This window comes from Mesoplodon mirus (assembly GCF_964341445.2).
Source record: "Mesoplodon mirus genome assembly, chromosome: 11".
In the NCBI taxonomy this organism is placed as follows: Eukaryota; Metazoa; Chordata; class Mammalia; order Artiodactyla; family Ziphiidae; genus Mesoplodon; species Mesoplodon mirus.
Window position 1 is genome coordinate 92,525,989 of NC_138987.1, and position 20,188 is coordinate 92,546,176.

Below are 20,188 nucleotides of genomic sequence, written 5' to 3' on the forward strand. Positions count from 1 at the left end.
AAACATATGAAAAGAATATCAGCTCCTTTCTTCCTATCTGGGAGACACACAGAGGCAGATGTTCTGAGAATCTTAAAGAAGAAGAAACAAAGACAATGGATAGAGTTGGAGGAGGAAAAATGGGTAATAAAGGAAGGTCTCAGCAAGGAGAGGGCAGATGCTTCTGTTCACAAGCCTCTCATTAGAAACATTACATGTATTTCTTTGGATTATTTTTTTGTAATTTCAGGGAGAGGAACTTAATCATTAACCTCTTATGATTTACTGCTGTTTCAGGTTCTTGTTTTTTGTTCCGTGGAGCAAGCATTGCAGACTGCTCCCTTGTTTATTAGTGAGAATTGTTTGGGGGATTAAAAAAACAACTCCCAGTGTCTTAAGGTGACTGACTAGAAGAATACAAATTTCTGAGGTGAAATGATGGTTTCAAGTTTCTTCTAATCATTCCTTTCAAATATACCTCTTTCTTTTTACTCTTCCCCAGACTCCACAACTAGGTCTTTAGATGCCCCCCACCTTTATCCCTGCTGTTTAAATATTTATTTGTGTAGAACTTGTCTTGCAGAAAAATTCAAGTGAATCAGAGAAATCAGTGAGTCGGAGGGTAGAAATGTTAAGGAAGGTCAGGAAAGGGGGCTGTTGACATCATTCCTCCTACCTGGAGGCCGAATCTAGTATCAGGTGGGAAAAAAAAAAAAGAAAAGAAAAGAAAAAAGAAAACATAAGCCCTGGGCTTAAAAGAAAGAGGAGGAGGAGGAGAAGAAGGAGGAAATTGTTTATTTCTGTGAAGAAATTAGTACCAAGAATTTGACTTTAAAAAAATTGATTGTTTCCAGACTTAGAGCCAAATATCTTAAAGAAAATAATTGACCTATCCCTAGTGTAAAACTTTAGAATTAATATAGAGCCAAATATCTTAAAGAAAATAATTGACCTATCCTTAGCGTAAGAAATTTAGAATTACTTTCGTCTCCACCAGCTGAGTTGATGATCATTCATCATTGAAAAAGAGATGGTCCTCCATAGCATGGGGAGGCATTTTAGTTGACTGCTGACATAATTGTTGGTATTTTCTTTTAGAGGATATACTGTGCTGAGTTTGGACAATAATTGACGTGGAAGGGGAGCATGCCATATGGAAAGAGTACAGAACTCTGTGCCCAGAAGCCCAAGTTCAAGCCCGAGCTTCACCACAAGCAAGCTCTGTTGCCTTACACAGCACTAAACCAGTCTGGGCCTCCGTTTCCTCATTCTTCAAGTGAGAATTCTGCAAGAGAATATTGGTTGTTAGTGATATCACAAGGAAATGACAAGTGTCAGGGCAACCTCGCAGATACCTAACATTCAAGTATTTGAGAATGCACGGAGAAGTCACACCTAAGCAGATAAATATGCATTTTTGGCAAATAAATTCCAGATGACGGGTAGAGCTAATCTAACTCTTACTTCTTAAATGTATTCAGAGTTGTAACATCAGATATAAGTGTCATGGGAAGAGCTTATAATCAAAGAATGTGTGTAGCAATTTGTCACTGAGAATAATTAGGCCCTTCATCACCGGAGAATCACAGCCTCTTGGACTGGAAGGCATTTACTGTTGAGGATAAGGCCCAGGCTGACAAAGGTTAGGTGACTCACCCAAGGTCATACACTGGATGGCAAAGATAGAAGTGAAAGCCAGGGCCTTGCCCTCCCCCACCAGTGCCCCCTCATCAAGGCTGAGGGTGCATATGAGTGATTCCCAGGGAAGAATAGTGAAAATAGGTACTGACTTTTATATTCAAAATACTGAGACTTTTTTAAACAAAGAAAGTTATGTTTTGAGCAGTGACTTCGATGATTTAATTTGGCTTGTAAGGAACTACAGACTTGAAATGCCAAAAATGTCACAAATTCTGCCCAAATAACCCTAGATCCTGAAGAGAAGAGAAGCTTATGTTCTCTAAATATCATTAAGGCACCTGCACGTACATTTCTTCTGACAAGTAAACACGTAAAAATGGTGTTGCACAGGGCCCAGTCCTGGATCCACTTCTAGTTAAGACTGTCGTCAATGACTTGGATGCAGCAACAGCATAAGTTAAGTTCATTAAGTTCACAGATGAGGCTGAATCTAAAGTGGAGGCTAAAACCTTGAGGAATGCGATTAGAATTGGAAATGGCCTCAACAGATTGGACAAGTAATCAGAAACTAACAGGATGAAGTTCAGTTAAGACAAGGGCAGACGGAAATGGAGGACTCAGAGAAAATAAAGACAAGAAAAGTCTGAGACATGGAAATGGCAGGTCAGGCTGAGAACTACCAAAAGATGCATGGGCTACAGAGGCCTGGAAATAAACACGATGCAGTTACGTAGCAGAGGTCACCATATGCAGCAATACACGTCAGTGTCTCTGAGTGGGGTCCTATGTTTTATGGAAAGGAGAACTATGAGTCTGAAGTTTTTGTGGAAGGTTTACCTCCTAAATTGTTCTCCTTAGATTAGAGTTATGTCCACCAAAAAGTAATCTAAGAGCCGGGGTTAATATTACTCACAAATTTTGAAAACTTTCAATTTAAAAAATATCGTCATCTTCATTCTCTGGGCAGGTAGCGAGCGTGCTATGAGGTAGGCTCCTTCTCAGTCACACATTTGGTTCCTGGAGGTACAGGGCAACCTGGGCATTCTTTGGTCCTAAGCTCCTCATTCTTCATAGATAATTCGGAATGGTCCAGAAATATTTAATATTGTTGTTCCTACTGTTCTTTAAAATCAGCTTGTCGCCGAGGTGTCTGAATGTTTTGTCTGTGTGCAATATTCTGTGAAGTCTAATTATTTCCACACAAGGATGGACTCAGAATAGAGGCGTGTGGACCAGGAGGAGAAGTCAGCCAAAGGGAAACCATATCACCTTGAGGGGGATGAGCTGAGCTGAATGCTGAGCCAGGACCAGAGACGACAGCTAGGAGGGGAACGGAGAGAAGGTAGGGTTCACAACAGCAGGACGGGAGACAGGGCAGAAGTCGGGGGGATTGTCCTCCTTCCATACAAAGCCCTGAACTGAATCTACACAGATGATCTCATTTAAAATTCAGATCTAGCCATGAATACAGTTGATAGCTATCCTTTACAGATGGGAAGACTGAAGGAAGGAGCAGGATGGTTACTCGTCCAAGGGCACACTGAGTGTAAGAATCAGCTTTTGAACCAGGTTTGTGTGACATCAACACCTGTGTTTTTCAAACTGAACGGATTGGCCTCTAAAAATAGAAAAGGAAGAGGAGGGTGAAGAAAAGAACGTGGGCAATTTAAGTGAAAGGGAGACGATGGAAAGAGAAAATGCGTAGAGGAAAATGAACAGGGAAAAAGAGAAGGAGCAATGGAAGGGCGAAATAGGTACGAGATGAAGGGAAAGGAGACCGCAGTGAAATGGTGGGGTGGGGGGGAGTGTGAAACCCCAGCAGAGGACGCGGCGTGTGTCTGACAAGCGCGTTCTAAGTGTCGACCGGGACTTCTTTCTTCCAAGACGTACTGTACTTTTCCAGTCTTCCCGGAGGACTGGATCCTGTTGAAAACTGCAGACTCCACAGGAATTTAAGAGAACCTGGTGAGTGTCTATTGGAAAATAAGAGGATAATTCAAAGCGCAGTAAATGGAACATGTGTGGGAACTGGACAGGAAATGGGACACTGAACATTGAGAAGGGACCTATTCATGGTCCTCAGGTATGAAAAAGCTATTAATGCCGGGACTGCCAAAAACCACAGGATGTAGCTGGTATTAGGGCAACCTCCTCCTTGTCTGTGAGCACTGTGACAGCTTTTACTGCCTCTGCCACTGCACAACCTTTTTATTTTTATGACCTGAGCAAGGCGCTCTCTGGCACTAGGGTCTGTTGCTGACTGGTTGCCACAGTGTATGAATCAAAAAGCATTGTTCCTGAAATTTTGCCGGGACCTTGAGTAGGATAGGCATGATCAGAACCAGACTGCCTCCCCTAGAAAGTATGTGGCTTCGGGAGAGACAACTGGGTTTGAATCTTGACACTGCAGCTTTTGGCTCGATGACCTTGGGCAAGTTACTCAGCATACCTGAACATCAGTTCTCTCCTCAGGAAAAAGGAGAAAATATAACTTCCCTAGCTGGGTATGTAGACCTTCCTCAGGGACTGGGAGATTGGAGGTATTCCATACATGTTATCTTTCATTTCCTGTTTCCTTTCCATGGGGTAAGCCAAGGGGAAGGGAATGCCTCGTCTTCACCGTAGGCTGTCATATGCAGGGGAGTCAAGAGTAGGGTAAGAAGAGGTGTCATGTTCTATGCCCAGAAAACTCAGACCCATCCCATTTCCCTAGACAGGGGTAGGATGGGGCTCGCCGTACTGAGGTCACTGGGAGTGCACAGTTCTCTACGTGATGTGACTTACTAGAAAATCCCTCTGCTCTCATTTGCCAAGTGCCTCTTCAGTGTTAAAGGCTGACATCTGTGCTCTGTTACTTGTATTATTAAGACAGACCATTTTGAAATGAGAGCTCAGGCATCCTTCCATAAACAGAGATGGACTCCTGCACTCTGGAGACGTGTTTAACTTGCAAATTAAGGAGACCCTTTCTTGTGCTGTTGACAGAGGGCTAGATTGAAAACTATGATCCCCAGCTCTGATTCTCTTTGGCAGGCATGGCTTTTCCCCCAAGATGTTACTTTCTCTGATCAGTGGCCAGTGCCCAGTGCCCAGTGATTGCCTCTGCCAGTACCTGTCCATCCACGTTCATTCAGCGTGTACTACGTATGCATATGGACATATCTTGGCCTTGGTTTACTCCTTACCAAAAAAAAAAAAAAAAAATCACTGCGTTCAAAGTCTTTTAAATCTAGTATTGTCATTTCCAGGTATTGTGGGATACCTTGAACTAGTCTCTTATGAGATTTTTTTTCAGTTACCTTGTAAACCATAGTGTAGAAAACAGGGTCAGGTGAGAGGCATCCTTGCTGGGAAGTTTATCTTATTCTTAAGCCATTGGAGATAGGCTTTTGCTCAGTTTCTCTGAGCAGATATTGTTTATCCCTTTGTTTTCTCTTACATCGTCTTTGGCTCAGGTCAAGGAGTATATTACTCTCACCATCTGGGACAGTGGAAAAGTGACAGCAGGTCTCTCTGAAGAGTAGAAGCCTTTCCACTTCAGTGGGAACTCAAATCTTGTGTCTTTTAAATCCCCTTTGCCGGTCAGGCCTGCATGCTTATTCACAGGTCAGTGACATTTTGGCCTAGACTCTTAACCAAGCTCTGTTTGAGTTAAACAGTTTACTGATGCAGCATGGACTTTAGTGATTTGGCACCCAGATTAGAAGGGAAAGGGAAAAGAGTATTGAAATATTTGGTGGGGGCTTCCCTGGTGGCTCAGTGGTTGAGAGTACGCCTGCCGATGCAGGGGACATGGGTTCGTGCCCCGGTCCGGGAAGATCCCACATGCCGCGGAGCGGCTGGGCCCGTGGGCCATGGCCTCTGAGCCTGCGTGTCCGGAGCCTGTGCTCCACAATGGGAGAGGCCACAGCAGTGAGAGGCCCGCGTACCGCAAAAAAAAAAAAAAAGAAAGAAATATTTGGTGGACTGTGTGAACAGGCATCTTAATATATACAGCTTCTATGTGTATATTAAGGGTCTAATGTCCTCCTAAACAGGGAGGAAAACTAGTAAGCCTTTTCATCAGGGTCCCGTCTATGCTTAGGTTGTGAAGGATAATGGTTTGTTAGCTTAGATAAGGCTGTGTGTCGTGATTATCGTTATCGTTTTAAGAAAATGCTGACTAAGCCGTGAGCGATTTCTTGCTGCAAATGCAAAATGTATGGAAATTCTGACATTTCCTTTCACTGGTAAATGCCAAAACTTTACTGAAGACAGAACATCTCATTGAAGAAGACCAACTGATGTTTTTCCTAAGGAAACGTACATAGATGCACAATTAATTTTGTCATTGTCCTTTTCTCTACGCATATCTTTTTTAATCTGCTCAATATGGGCCATGAGTGTTTTGACCAAAAATAGACAAAGAAGAGCAGGGAGCATGGTTATGAACGGAAGTTCTCCCTCAGGGTTTCAACTTAAACCTCAGTTGCTCAGAGAAACAGTCCCTGTCTCCCAAGTCTAAGTAAACACCTCTTCTTGTGCATTACTCTGCTGTCCTGTCTTTCCTTGTTAGCTTTCAGAGCACATTAATTTCTTGCCCATGGTCTGTATTTTTTTTTATTGAAGTATAGTTAATTTACAATGTTGTGTTAGTTTCAAGTGTACAGCAAAGTGATTCAGTTATACATACATATATGTATATATACACACATATGTACACCATATATATACACATATATATGTATGCGTGTATATGAAAAGGAATCTGAAAAATACATACATATGTATATATGTATATATGTGTGTGTATATACATATGTATGTATGTATTCTTTTTCAGATTCTTTCTCATTATAGGTTATTACAAGATATTGAGTATGGTTCCCTGTGCTGTACAGTAGGTCCTTGTTGTTTACCTATTTTATATATAGTACTGTGCATACGTTAACCCCAAACTCCTAATTTATCCCTCTCCACCCTCCGCTATCCCCTTTGGTAACCATTCGTTTGTTTTTCATGTCTGTGAGTATACTTCTCTTTCGTAAATAAGTTCATTTGTATCATGTTTTAGATTCCACATATAAGTGATATCGTATGATATTTGTCTTTGTCTGACTTACTTCATTTAATATGATAATCTCTGGGTCCATGCATGTTGCTGCAAATGGCATTATTTCATTCTTTTTTATGGCTGAGCAATATTCCACTGTGTGTGTGTGTGTGTGTGTGTGTGTGTATACATACCACATCATCTTTATCCATTCATCTGTTGATGGACATTTAGGTTGCTTCCATGTCTTGGCTATTGTAAACAGTGCTGCTAGGAACATAAGGTTGCACGTATCTTTTCAAATTAAAGTTTTCTCCAGATATATGCCCAGGATTGCAGGATCATATGGTAACTCTGTTTTTAGTTTTTTAAGGAACCTCCATACTGTTCTCCCTGGTGGCTACAGTCCATGGTCTGTGTTTGCTCGGGAAGGGCAAGCTTATACTATCCAACCCCTTGACCTGCAAAATCTTCTATGTGTGGATATCTCCCAAACTTATATCTCCAGTCTGGAACTCTCACCTGAACTCAAACTCTTATGCCTACTTGCTCACTGGCATTTCTACTGGGATGTCTGAGAGGGGACTCAAACTTATGTGTCCCAAATCAAGCTCTTGATTCTTTTCTGTGAGTCTGCTTCCCACTCTCCATGCTTCTCGTCGTAGCCAGTATTTATTGAGAGCTTCCTATACTCCAGACTCTGTTCTAGGTGCTTTACAGGTATTAACTTATTTCATCTGTATAACAACCCTATGTGGTCAGTCTTTTTAACATCCCCATTACACAGAGGAAAGACTGAGATACAGAGAGAGGTACAGAGAGAACTTCCTGAGATCACGTGGCTCATAAATAGCAGAACTGGGTATTAATCTCAGTCCTCCTGGCATCCACGTCTGCATTGGCTGCAGCCTAATCACTGTTCTGTATGAGGTCTCAGTAGATGGCATCACCATTCACCCATGGCCCAGGCCCCAAACCTCAGAGTTATCTTTCTGTCCATCCAATATCAAACTTGTCAGCAAATCCTGTCATCTCTATCTTCCAAACATATCCTGAAACTAACCAATTCACACTCCCTCTATTATCACCACCCTGGTCAAAGTCACTATCATCTCCTTACTTGACTTCTGTATCTTCTCTTGCTGCCTATAGTCAATTCTTGATGTAGCAGCCAAAGCAGTACTTTCAAAACATAACAGTTCATGTCAGTGATTTGCTCACAAACCTGCAACAGCTTTTCATCAAACACAGATCACCCAAAGCCTCATTACCTGGTCTATCTGCCCCCGAGCCCTCCAGACTCATTTCCTGCCACTCTTCCCTTGGATTCCCCAGCTCCTGCCATACTGGCCGGCTTGCTGTCTCTTCAACACTCCCAAGGAAGGTGCCATTGCAAGATCTTTGCCCTTGCACTCTTCTGCCTGAAATCCTCCTCCTTCACATATTCCCAGGACCCTCACTTCATTCAGGTCTCTGCTCAAATGCCACCTCTTTGGAGATGACCTCCCTGACCACCCTGTCTAAGCCCCATCACATGCCATCCTCTTTCCCACATTTAATTTGCTTAATAGCAGTTCTCTCCAGCTGACATTTTATTATATATTTGCTAACTGTCTTTCTTCCTCACTGAAATGTAAACTTCTGGAGGCCAGGGACTGGATTGTTCACCTTTATCCCCAGCAGCTAGAAGAGTGCCTGTCTTCTGAGTGGTATATATTTGCTGAGTGAATGAATGAATGAATGAATGAATGGGTTAAAGAACAAAAACCTGTATTCTAATTACAGCTATCAATATATGAAAGTTTTTCCTGAGCTTATGTTTCCACCATCAAATGCCAGAGGTGCAAAATACCTTTCCCAGCATAACGCACGGGACATCTAACACATACTCCTTTCCTCCCTGCCACTAACTGTCTACGTGAAGCAGAATGTCTTACTTAAAGCAAACAGACGGCTAGATTCAGGGCACCGAGTTAAAGAGGCCAGGTTCACATATTTGCCAATCCTTCTGTGCTCACACTCAACCTTTTGATGACTACTTACGTCTGTTGTTTCCAACAGACGCTGAGTGTCTGTTAATTCCGATTAGATAATTATCTTTGCAGACGAGCAACAGGGGGGCTGTAAGTCCAGATGTGCGCTGCTTTTCCAGCTTCCTCTGTTCCTTCCAGTACCCTGAACTAATAAAATGGTGTCTGGGAAAGTGCTGGCAGGGTAGGGATGGGGGGAAATGAGATAGGTATCTGTTCTTTGCCCAGAGGGAGCTCTTAAGGAGGGTCTATTGATTTCCCTTCTTTGTAGAAAACAGGAAAAAATGCAAATGGCCCTCTCTCCATTTCCAATCCCTCTTTAGGACTGCAGACTGTTTCACCATCCTGCTTTTCTCCATGTGAAGAGATTTTTTTTTCTCATATTCCTCTACACTCTGTATTTCTAAATCTCCTTTCAGCATTCATATCCCATCAGACCCCAGAACAAACATTCATTCGGTGTCCTGCCTTACTGGACCTCTCTTGGCCCAGGCATCTGAGTGAAATCCATCACTTCCTGGTAAGTGCCAACACTAAAGTGGTTTTCGTGCATTGGCACTAAGCAGTGAATTACTGGCTAAAAGGAGGGACGGAAAGACGTCAAAGTAGCATCATTTGAATATTGCTACCCCTCTCTTGCTGTTTCTCCCCCCAATAACACTCATCCCTGGAGTGGACTGTACTGTCTAGTATTCCCTAGCGCTCTAGGAAGATCAAGGAAGTAACCATACGTACAGATACCGGGATCTTCAAAAATGACAAAAGTAAAACTCGATAATGGGAAACAACCAAACAAGACCAACATATATAGAGAAAGCTATTACCAATCTCCCTCCCCACCGAGCCTCACACACCCTCCAGCCATGCTTAGTATGGCAGAAGCTGTAGCTTTTTACCAAAATGTGTTTATGCTTCGTCTTGGGGTTTACAGCTGGACTCTGTTTTCCAGCTTCTCTTACAGTTAGGTGTGGCCATATGACTGACGGCTGGACAATGCAACGTGAGCAGAAGTGATGGGTGCCGTAAAATCCTCCCACACAAGCTCAACTGTGCTCCTGCTGTCTCTGTCTAGCTGGAATGGAAACACCTCCGTGGGGACCTTGAAAGCCTCGTGTTGAAGGTGGAAGTCTCCACTGGCCTCGGTCCCCAAATAACGACATGGAGGAGGCTTCCCTGGCCACCTCCGTGCAGTTACATGAACTTGAAATAAAATTCTATTGTGGGGCTTCCCTGGTTGCACACTGGTTGAGAGTCCGCCTGCCAATGCAGGGGACATAGGTTTGTGCCCTGGTCCGGGAAGATCCCACATGCCGCGGAGCGGCTGGGCCCGTGAGCCATGGCCACTGAGCCTGCGCGTCCGGAGCCTGTGCTCCGCAACGGGAGAGGCCACAACAGTGAGAGGCCCGCGTACTGCAAAAAAAAAAAAAAAAAAAAACTATTGTGTTGGACTTACAATACATTTCACAGACTATTTGTTATAGCAGTTAGCCCACCATAGCCAATCCACCAGATGTTGTAAGACGGTTTTCAGTATGTGTATTTCTTTCTTCTCCATTTTATTATACAGTCTGCCCTCTGTGTCTACAGCTTCTGCATCCTCAGATTCAACCAGGATTGAATCCAACCACCTGGGGTTGGTTGAATCCATGGATGTGGAACCCACAGATACAGAGGACCAACTCTGGGACTTGAGCATTCATAGATATGGCATCCTTGGCTGGTCCTGGAACCAATTCCCAGTGGATACCAAGGCACGACTATAAGCTTCTGGAAAGCAGAGTCTGTGTCAGTGCCTTCAGTGTCCCCTGCAGGGAGTCTCACACAGAGTCTAGCACAGCCCACGTGATCAATAAAGAGTTGTTGGTCAGAGAGCTTCTCTCTACCTTTTATTCTAGGATGAGTTAAAACATGAGTAGGAACATGGCCAAATCATATGCATTTTTCATTTTGCTTTGAAATCCATCTTGGAAATGAAGGATGTCTTCTGTATGTGTAGCAGCTCAGAACTGACATGGTCAGCGAAGTGTGACACACATTTTTTGTTATACATAAATGGATTATCTGCTGTGACCTGGCTCTTCCATCATCTCAGCATATTCCTCTTGTCAACAGCTGTGTGGTAGGCGATGAGAAGGGCCCAGAGCCAAGGGAGAATGAGAAACAAGTGGGGGAGGGTTTGGGGGTGGGTGCTTGTGTCGCTGGGTGTGAGTCGTGAATACGTTCTGCAAGCAAAGAAAATGTTGATTTTTTTTACTATTATGTGAATTTTCTTACCTATTATGAGACATAATCAAGAGTTGAAATAGAAATATTAAAGTGAAGACCAGGTAGGGTTCTGAAATAACCCCTATCGTAGGCAAAGATGGAACTTTATCACAGCAGGAATGTATCAGTGTGACCTCACATCTCTTCGAGGGAAGAAAAGGCACTTTATTTCTGCCAGTTAGCTGAAGCCAGGCAGGTGACACATGGTAAATATTAAAATCCTCATTGTGGACAGGGGTGAATTTTACCTTGTGGTCCTTGATTCCTTAGAAGAAAACCCTATCCGTCCTCCTCAGTTGCAGCGGCCAGTGTCGTCATGAACCTCTTAGTACCACCCCCACCCACTCTACTTCCTGCCTCTAAAGACCCAAGTTTGAAAAACGATGGTCTAAACCAGTGGTTCTCAAACTTCAGTGTGCCTCAGGTGTGTTAAAAACCCAGATTTCTGGGTCCTACTCCCACAGTTGCCGACTCACAGGGTCTGGAGTGAAGCCTGGGAACGTGCATTTCTAGCAAGCTCTCGAGTGATGCTGATGGGGCTGGTGTGGGGACCACACTTTGAGCACCACTGGTCTAAATCCCCTCAGCCTCACTTCATGTTAACAGAGGAATCTGCGAATGGGCCCAAGTGCGACAGCCTGACAAGGTGAAGGATGCCAGGCCGTGAGAAGTTCCTTCCTCCTAAAGCCAGAGCGAAGCTGCTCAGGACCACTCAGTGAAGTGTCACCTTCCACCACTGGCCCCCATTGGCTCTCTCTTTTGCTTCCCCATATTTTTTCCTTCGTTTCCCCTTTAGTAAAATGAAGAGGTCACCACAGATGAGTGGTCCTCCATCCTGCTGCCCATGAGAAGCGCCTGGGGAGATTTTTTTTTATCATGCTGTTGTTTAGACTACATCCTGCAATTCCAAGACTGAGGGTGGGGACAGGACCCAGGGATCAGCATTTTGATAGCTTTACAGGTGATTCTAATATACAGCGTGGTTGAAAAATGACTGAATCTGTCTAGACCACGTCCAGATCTGGGAGTCTTTGTTTAGCTCCTCCCCGCCACAAATGTGGAGTCTCGCCTGACCTCTCTGGCCCTCCACCCTCTGCTCAGACCTAACCCTCAAGCCTCCTTGACTCTTGGCCCTGACCCTTCACTGACTTCTCCCTGTCCACTTTGTATTCTATTTGCTGGGTGGCACGAAGTCACTGCATACCTCATTAACTTCCTCTGCTTAATTGGGCAGAGGACAAGTCCCCAACAACTGAAGAATACATGGAAATTCACTGACAAAAGCATAAACAACGAAGTAGGAGCGCTTTTAGAACCCCTAGGAAATGTTAACTGTGGAAGCAGAGAAGGGACCCATTCCTGGAAATTGACTTTGACTCATGAAGTCACACTAGAGCTGGAACTGTACACATTTCATTTAATATTGACTCCATATTATTTAGTCCCCTAGGCTGGTCCAACCCCATTTTGTTGTGACCCCAAAAGATTTCACACATACAGTTGGCCTTCCATATCCGAGGATATGAGGGCTGACTGTACTATGTTATTTTATATAAGGGACTGGAGCATCTGAGCACCCCTGGATTTTGGTACCTTGGTGGGGGGACAGTCCTGGAACCAGTACCCCGTAGAGATCAAGGGACGGTTGTACTTTATATTTACCATAACTCAAGTGAGTACAGTAAATCTCTCTTTCCTAAATAGTCCTTTATCCTTTAAATAAGCAAAATGAATTAGAAAATGGAAGCAGTGGTCTGCATGCTTTGGCTTTTCCCAAACACACTTCCATTGCAACCATGAAGACAGTGGCTTTGCCTGCTAGGAATTAGAGAGTTTCCATTTTATTTACCTGAGTAGGTGCAGATTTGGAATTGCTAGTGGGGTACAACCTAACATCACTTTAATTTTATTCTGACCCTTTGTAACTTGAATTAGAAACACTGGAAACTACTTTTTTTTTCTGGACTGCACTTGAAGCTTTAATTGGTGGAGGCTTTTCAATTTGGTTGTCATTCTCAATGAGGTGGCTTTTTTTTTTTTTTTCCAGTCAAGTGGCTTTAGTTGAGTTAGGTGAGGGGCACTGAGGCAATTTAGTCATTTAATTCCACCATATGCTTTGGACAGAAATCAAGGGCCAGAGACTGGTGCCTCTCTGCTAATTAATCCTCCATGTCAGGCATCTGGAAACCCGTCTCTTCTGCCTTGTCTGAGTTGACTAATTAATTAAGCTGTGTTTGTAAACAGGCCTTTTCTCCCCCAGCACTTTTTTCATCATCTGTTTCTTTAGCCGCAAGCTGGTGACCCCATTTAATGGTAAACAACCTGGCCAATAATTTTGCTTTCCTAGGGGCTGAAGAGTTTTCATTTGGAGGCTGCCCAGAACTATACAAGAGGCCCAAGCTTTAGAGGGAGGCAGACAAGGATTTGAATCCAATTCAGCCATTTTTTAATTATTATGTGACCACAGGCAAATGACCTCACATCTCAAAAGGTCAGTTTCCCCATTTTTCCCCTGCAAAACCTACCGCTTAGGCCAGTGTCTGGCATATCCTCAATTTAAATACCTCTAAATAAATTAATACCTTTAAACATCAAGGGTATTTTCGGCTTGATACCACCTTGACTTTGTGCAGAGAATAGTCAGTTTCAAGACATTTCCACACACATCATCACATTTGTCGCTCTTGAACCCCTTTGGTGGAGTTTTGGTAAATGTTGTTAACCTCATATTTTACAGATAGAGAATCAGGCTCAGGAAAGTAAGGGCCAAGGTTCCACAGCTGGTTAGAGCCAGAGGCCGAGCAAGTGTCCACACTCCTGGCCCAGTGCTCTTGCTCTGAGACCAGGTATCCCCCTGGCCTTCAGTCGATGATGTAAAACTAGATTATAAACACTGGGGAGAAAAGGAAAAGAGTTATACGAGATATCCCAAGAGCGTCTTCTACAAGAAAACGGTAAGATACCACTGATATGAAAGGTGTTGAAATACCTACTAGAGATATATTATTTGATACATGGAAACATGATGACTGTTTAACTTCAGAATTTCCCTCACTGTCCCACCCCCTTATGTTGGTTCATGGGTAAATTGCTAGTCATTGTTGTGAACCAAAATTATTAACTAATTCAACAATATTATACTTACATTTGGACAATTTGTTATATTGGATTCTTCTACCAGCCCTGTGAGATTAGCAGAAGTAGAGTATACCTGTAGGGCTTCCCTGGTGGCGCAGTGGTTGAGAGTCCGCCTGCTGATGCAGGGGACGCGGGTTCGTGCCCCAGTCCGGGAAGATCCCACATGCCGCGGAGCGGCTGGGCCCGTGAGCCATGGCCGCTGAGCCTGCGCATCCGGAGCCTGTGCTCCACAACGGGAGAGGCCACAACAGTGAGAGGCCCGCGTACCGCAAAAAAAAAAAAAAAGAGTATACCTGTAAACATATATATGTAACTTCCCACATTGCTGATAAAGAAATAGAGTCCAAGAGGTTAAGCGATTTGTCACATTCACAGGACTTGTCAGGAGTAGGGCTGGGCCTGAAATCTAGGATTTCCATCTCTATGTTTAGCACCATTTCAACAGTACTACAATTAAGAAGGGCTTACGTCAGCACTGTACTTATTTATATTAAAGTGCGCTAAAGGACTTTGTGCTATTTTGTCTTTTAATTCTATCTCCATATGTCTTTCTTCTTGCTTCTATCTTCTTCATTGGTTTTGCCAGCTACACAGAGCCTTTTCCTGAGGTGGACCTACTTCAGTTAACCTCTGCTATGTAACAAGCACCCCAAAACCTAGTGACCTGAAACAACTACCATTTTATTACTCGTTATTCTTTGGGATAGTTTGAGTTGGGATAAGCTGGGTGGTCCTTCGGTTGGTCTCACGTGGGAACACTCGCCTGATGTAGTCATCTGGTGGCCCAACCAAGGGTGGGTTAATCCATAATGGCCCTACTCGTGTGTCTAACTGTTGCTACTGGCTATCAGCTGGACCTTATTCTGCAGGCTTGCTCATCCTTAGGGAGCCTGGCCCAAGTTTTTTCAGAGTTGTCAGCCAACATGCCAAGAAGGCAAGGCCCTTTGCACTGTCAATCATCAAGTCTCTACATGTGCCACATTTTTTGCTGTCCTTTTTGTCAAAGCGAGTCACAAGGGCATGGCTACTGAGACATATGATTTATTGGGTACCACTAATATAATAAACTACCGTAAATGGGTGTAAAAATAATATGCACCTTATAAGACTATAGTGAGAATTAAATTTGCTAATCCATGTTCATTACTTAGCATAGTCCCTAACACAGAGTAAAATGCTCAATAAATATTAGTCAGTATTAGTAGTAGAATCACCATTAGCCATTATTAGCTGCCAAGAACAGATTCTCCTTTTGAAATCCCATTCATTCATTTATTCAACTAACCTAGTAATACTGAGTGCCCACTGTGGTACTATTCTCTATGCTGAGCATTTGGGAAAAATGAAATAATATTTAGTCTCTGCCATTGAGGAACTCATAGTCTACTGGAGCAGACCAGACACACAAGCAATTAAATATAGTGTCGTATGGCAAGTTCAGTGACGGAGGTTTGCACAGGGTATTTGGGGAGTACCAAAGAGGGATACCTAACCCCTTAACCCAGCCTGGGGGTGTGGTGAGAAAAGGCTTCTTGATACCATATGAGCTGAATCCTGAAGGTTGAGTGGGTTTCATCCAGAAGAGCAGGCGTTTAAAATAGAGAATTACAGCATGAGTGAAGGCATTAGGTAAGAAAGAGAGTAGTGTGCTATTATCAGAGTGAAAGGCTAGGAAATCTGAAGAGATAACCCAAAAAGAAAGTGGGAAGACAAGAAAGACAGAGAGAGAGAGAGAGAGAGGGAGAGGGAGGGAGGGTGGGTAGGAACGGGAAAGATAAAGGGAAAGTACGGGGAACAAATGTGTCCTCTCCCAAGGAGGTTGGGTACTTTTCTGTAGGTGAATGAGGAGGCACTGACAGGCTTTGAGAAGAGTCGGGATGGGGTCAGATCTGTACTTTAAGAAATCTGGGGCCAAGAAGAGGATGAACTGGAGGAAGATAAGACTGGAGGGGGCCAGGGCTTCCCTGGTGGCACAGTGGTTGAGAGTCTGCCTGCCGATGCAAGGGACACGGGTTCGTGCCCCGGTCCGGGAAGATCCCACATGCCACAGAGTGGCTGGGCCTGCACGTCCAGAGCCTGTACTCCGTAATGGGAGAGGCCACAGCAATGAGAGGCCTGTGTACCACAAAAAAACAAACAAACAAACAAGCAAAAACCTGGAGGGGGCCAGGGACCAGCTAGGAGTAATCCAGAAATCCAGGCAAGTGATAGAATATCTGAGAATGGAGGCCAGACTGAGATCCTTTCCTGCCATTTCCACCCTGCAAGGCTGGGGGAAGGCACTTCGGTGAGAAAAGGAATGACTTTAGATATCCTAGTTTGGGATAGCATAGTCCAGAATATTCTGGAAAAAAACTATTTTCTACATACTTAACAAGTGTATGCCTGTCCACAAAATGGACCTTTTCTGGCTAAGGAGGGATGGTAGACCCTGGACAGTCTTAGAGTGTTCTTATTAGGAATTTATTCCTCTTTTGCATGGCCTTAGTGAGGTGTGAGCACACTGTTCTATGAATTCTACAAGGGACCTTCTTGGACACACATCTTCATGATTTTTTTCTCTTATCTGTGGTCTAATCTTTTTAAACTTTAATGCATCTTCAATGACTTTGATCTCTTCTATTTGTGTTCCCTTATTGCCTCAGTTATTTTTATGTGCCTTATCAATGTTTATGCCTTGTTTCTTTTCATATATATTCACAACCTTATGCCTTGGATTTCCTGGATGATCACGCTCTCAACTCTGCTGCTTCATTGTCCCTGAAAGCACATTCGTAATCATCAGCGTTTACATTCAGATGTGTGGCCTGGGAAACACTGTCATTACACTTATGCAATATGTTCCTTTTCCAGAATCCCTTCCATTACTTTCCTTTTGGCTCTCAGGTATGGGCATCCGTAGTGCTGAAAACAGCTCTGCACAACCTCACCTGATAAGGTCTTTGCTTCAGTCCTCGGCACTTTTTCTAGCTCCTGAAGATTTGCACGAGAACCCGATGTTGCTTGTTTGGTGGGTTCATTCAGTGTGCAACATTTGCATCATTTTTCTTAGTGTCCTGAGATGTACTTGATGCAGGTGCTAGCCTTCTGTATGTAAGATTTATGCGTAGATTCTTGCATATTTTCAAATAACCTTGTCTTTAAATATTAAATACATTTAAAATTGAGAGAGGGGACTTCCCTGGTGGCGCAGTGGTTAAGAATCCACCTGCCAATGCAGGGGACACGGGTTCCAGCCCTGGTCCGGGAAGATCCCCCATGCCGCGGAGCAACTAAGCCCGTGCGCCACAACTACCGAGCCTGCCCTCTAGAGCCCCCGAGCCACAACTTCTGAGCCCACACAACACAACTACTGAAGCCCACGTGCCTAGAGCCCATGCTCTGCAGCAGGAGAAGCCACCGCAATGAGAAGCCCGTGCACCACAACGAGGAGTAGCCCCCGCTCTCTGCAACAAGAGAAAGCCCGTGCACAGCAACGAAGACCCAACGCAGCCAAAAATAAATAAATAAAAAATAAATTTAAAAAAAATTAAGTGAAAGATCATGATGGACGATGTAATGAAACTCATCAGGAGGCCAAGGGCAGAGCAAGCTGGGAGCAGTTCGGTAAAGCATTATTTGAAGAACAGTATAATCACCTCTGGCTTCCAGAGGTCCCGCACAACGAGTTGGTGCTTTCGGGGTGGTGGCACTGCTTCCACTTAGTGTCTTTTGTCCTGCTGCTGCTCTGGGCCTCTAGGACATCTGATGCTATGGCAGGCCCGAGGCACATGGGCTCCCTAAGGAGAAGAGGGCAGGTGGGCTATTCTGCATCAGTACCATTTACTGAACATTATTACTACGTGCCTGATACGGTTCTTATGTGTCTTATCCAATAGTTGAGGCAACATAGAGGAGTGGCAAAAAGTGAAGACTCTGGTATTAGAATGTCTGGATTCAGATGCCCCTACCACTTGCTTGACTTTTGAAACCTCTATATAGGGATCTTATAAGAACATTCTGGTTATAAGCTCTTAATCCTGGAAAAGGATCTGTGGAAGGGGACCATGGAGAGTAGAAAAGCAGATGGAGGGAATGGAAATAACGGGACCTGGCAGCAGAGTTTAGCATGCGGGCCAGTGGGCAGAAGGTACTTTGGTATACTTTGGACCTGCCAAGTGAGATTGGCTGCAAGTGCAGACCCTGTGATTGTCCAAGTAACCCCTCCCCACCTCCCCAAGGCCTGAGGGCCGGAAGGGGATGAAGCCACAAGTCACTGTGGGACTTGACAACAGGAACTCTGCTGATTGGCCCTGCCTACACCCCAGAACCTGAGAACTTGAGGAGAGGCCTCCTGCTTCTCCTTGATCCCATGCAGGGGGTGCTTATTTAGGAATGGCAGTGGGATCTGCCTGTTACTGGTGACACAACCTACCTCCTGGCCTCTGAGATGTTCACAGTAAGTTGGTGATAAACGCCAACCACGACCAGCATCATTTACTCAGTGCTCACCAAGTTCCGGGCATTTTGCAAAAGCATTTTAGGTACATTATTTCATTTAATTTTCATCAAAACCTCATGAAGATAGTTATAGTTATTATCTATTGCCATTTATAGATGAGATAAACAGTGCATTACGAGGACTGTTTTGATGATAAAGAATAAATATCCAACTTGAATGAACTTAAGCAAAAGGCAGATTTACTACAAGGATACTGGATTGTCTCACCAGAACCCACGATGGGAATGTGGCTGAGCCTCCAGAACACTGATGCTCTCAGGCATCTTGCTCACTCTCTCACTGGTATATGCTTTCCTCTGGCCACTGGCTTCATTCTTCTCTCTCCATTGGCCAGTTTTCCCCTAGGGTGTGAAACATGGTGGCCCACAGCTTCCAGGTTTTTTTTTTTTCCTCTGAGGCATTTTATTTGCATGTATGTATTACATCCCTAGAAAAAGAATCCAAGGATTTTCCTTCCTGTGTGTTTTCATCTTGCTTCTTCATGGTCCATGATGCCAAATGAGGTTATCAGTACAATGAAACCAAACTGATGGGATGGGAGCAGTTTATTCTGCCATTTTTCTAGATCTTTGAGTTGCACATCAAATCTAGAGTTGGACACTCCACACTTCTTTGGCCTGCCTGTGACGTTCACAACGATTTTCCCCGCCCTGTGATCATCGATGATTTCAAATTCGCCAATGTAACCATGCTTCATCGTCACAGTTAAACACCTGACAATGACTTTGGAGCATGGCCTAATAAGAACCTGTCATTTGCCTCTCCTTTCGGCATTGTTGATCCTCTTGAGAGCATCAGCCAGGACATCATGGGCACCACTATGGCGGCACGGAAAGATGGTGGAAAGAGCTTCTGATTTTCACATATGATAGCTTGTGCTACTGGGGAAAGACTGACTTAACACTCTTTGTTCCTAAGGCCAAAAATCCCAAGGATTTGACCCAACCAGTCAGGTGGCTGCCCCTCAGCTGTAGCTGGGTCAGAGGATGGACTGGGAGATTTAATAACATGGCCATTCTCAGAGGACCATGTGGTTGGAATCGAGGAAGGGGCAGTTCACAAAAGGAGAGACTGAGCTAAGCAAAAGGGGTGGGAGAGAGAGTGAGTGAGGGGGTCAGGCAGAGGATGGCTGGTTGGTAGACAAAATAGCAGTTATCCACAACCCAGAACTTAAAAGCTTAGGTAGCCCCTGCAGAGTCACACACAACCAAAGCCAGGACTCAGTTTAGGCCTTTCTGACTCAAAGCCCTGCATTTAACTAAGATGACAAATGAGAATGAAGTCGTGGAGTGAGTGAATGTATGAATGCACATGTGCATACGTGCATGCATGCATACATATGTAAACACCCGTGAAGACCTTGCCAAGCCAGGGCTCAAATCCAGGAAGTCACATTCAGAACCTTCAGGCATTGTGCACTCGTGCCCTATCCTTCCAGTTTGCAATCAGAGGATAAAGGTAGCAATGACAAGGGAACTTGATGAGGAGCGATGTCCGTGACTGAAGCCTGTAGCCCAGTCCCCCGAAGCAGGTTGTAACCCCACCCGCATCCACCAGTCAGGTCAGTCAGTCAGCATCCCAGCCCTGCTGCGCTGGGTTCTG

General features: G+C 44.2%; 1 protein-coding gene and 1 pseudogene across 2 annotated transcripts in view; one reads left to right on the forward strand and one right to left on the reverse strand.

Annotated features, from left to right (window-relative positions):
- Positions 1 to 20,188, forward strand: part of GRIN2B (glutamate ionotropic receptor NMDA type subunit 2B) — a gene marked incomplete at both ends in the record, with an annotated part of 298,387 nt that overhangs the window by 217,610 nt on the left and 60,589 nt on the right. The window lies entirely within an intron of this gene.
- LOC309812508 (small ribosomal subunit protein uS8-like) lies at positions 18,972 to 19,998 on the reverse strand (annotated as a pseudogene). Its single transcript has 2 exons — positions 19,951 to 19,998; positions 18,972 to 19,438 (listed from the first exon to the last, which is right to left on the reverse strand). The product of its transcript is annotated as a small ribosomal subunit protein uS8-like (transcript).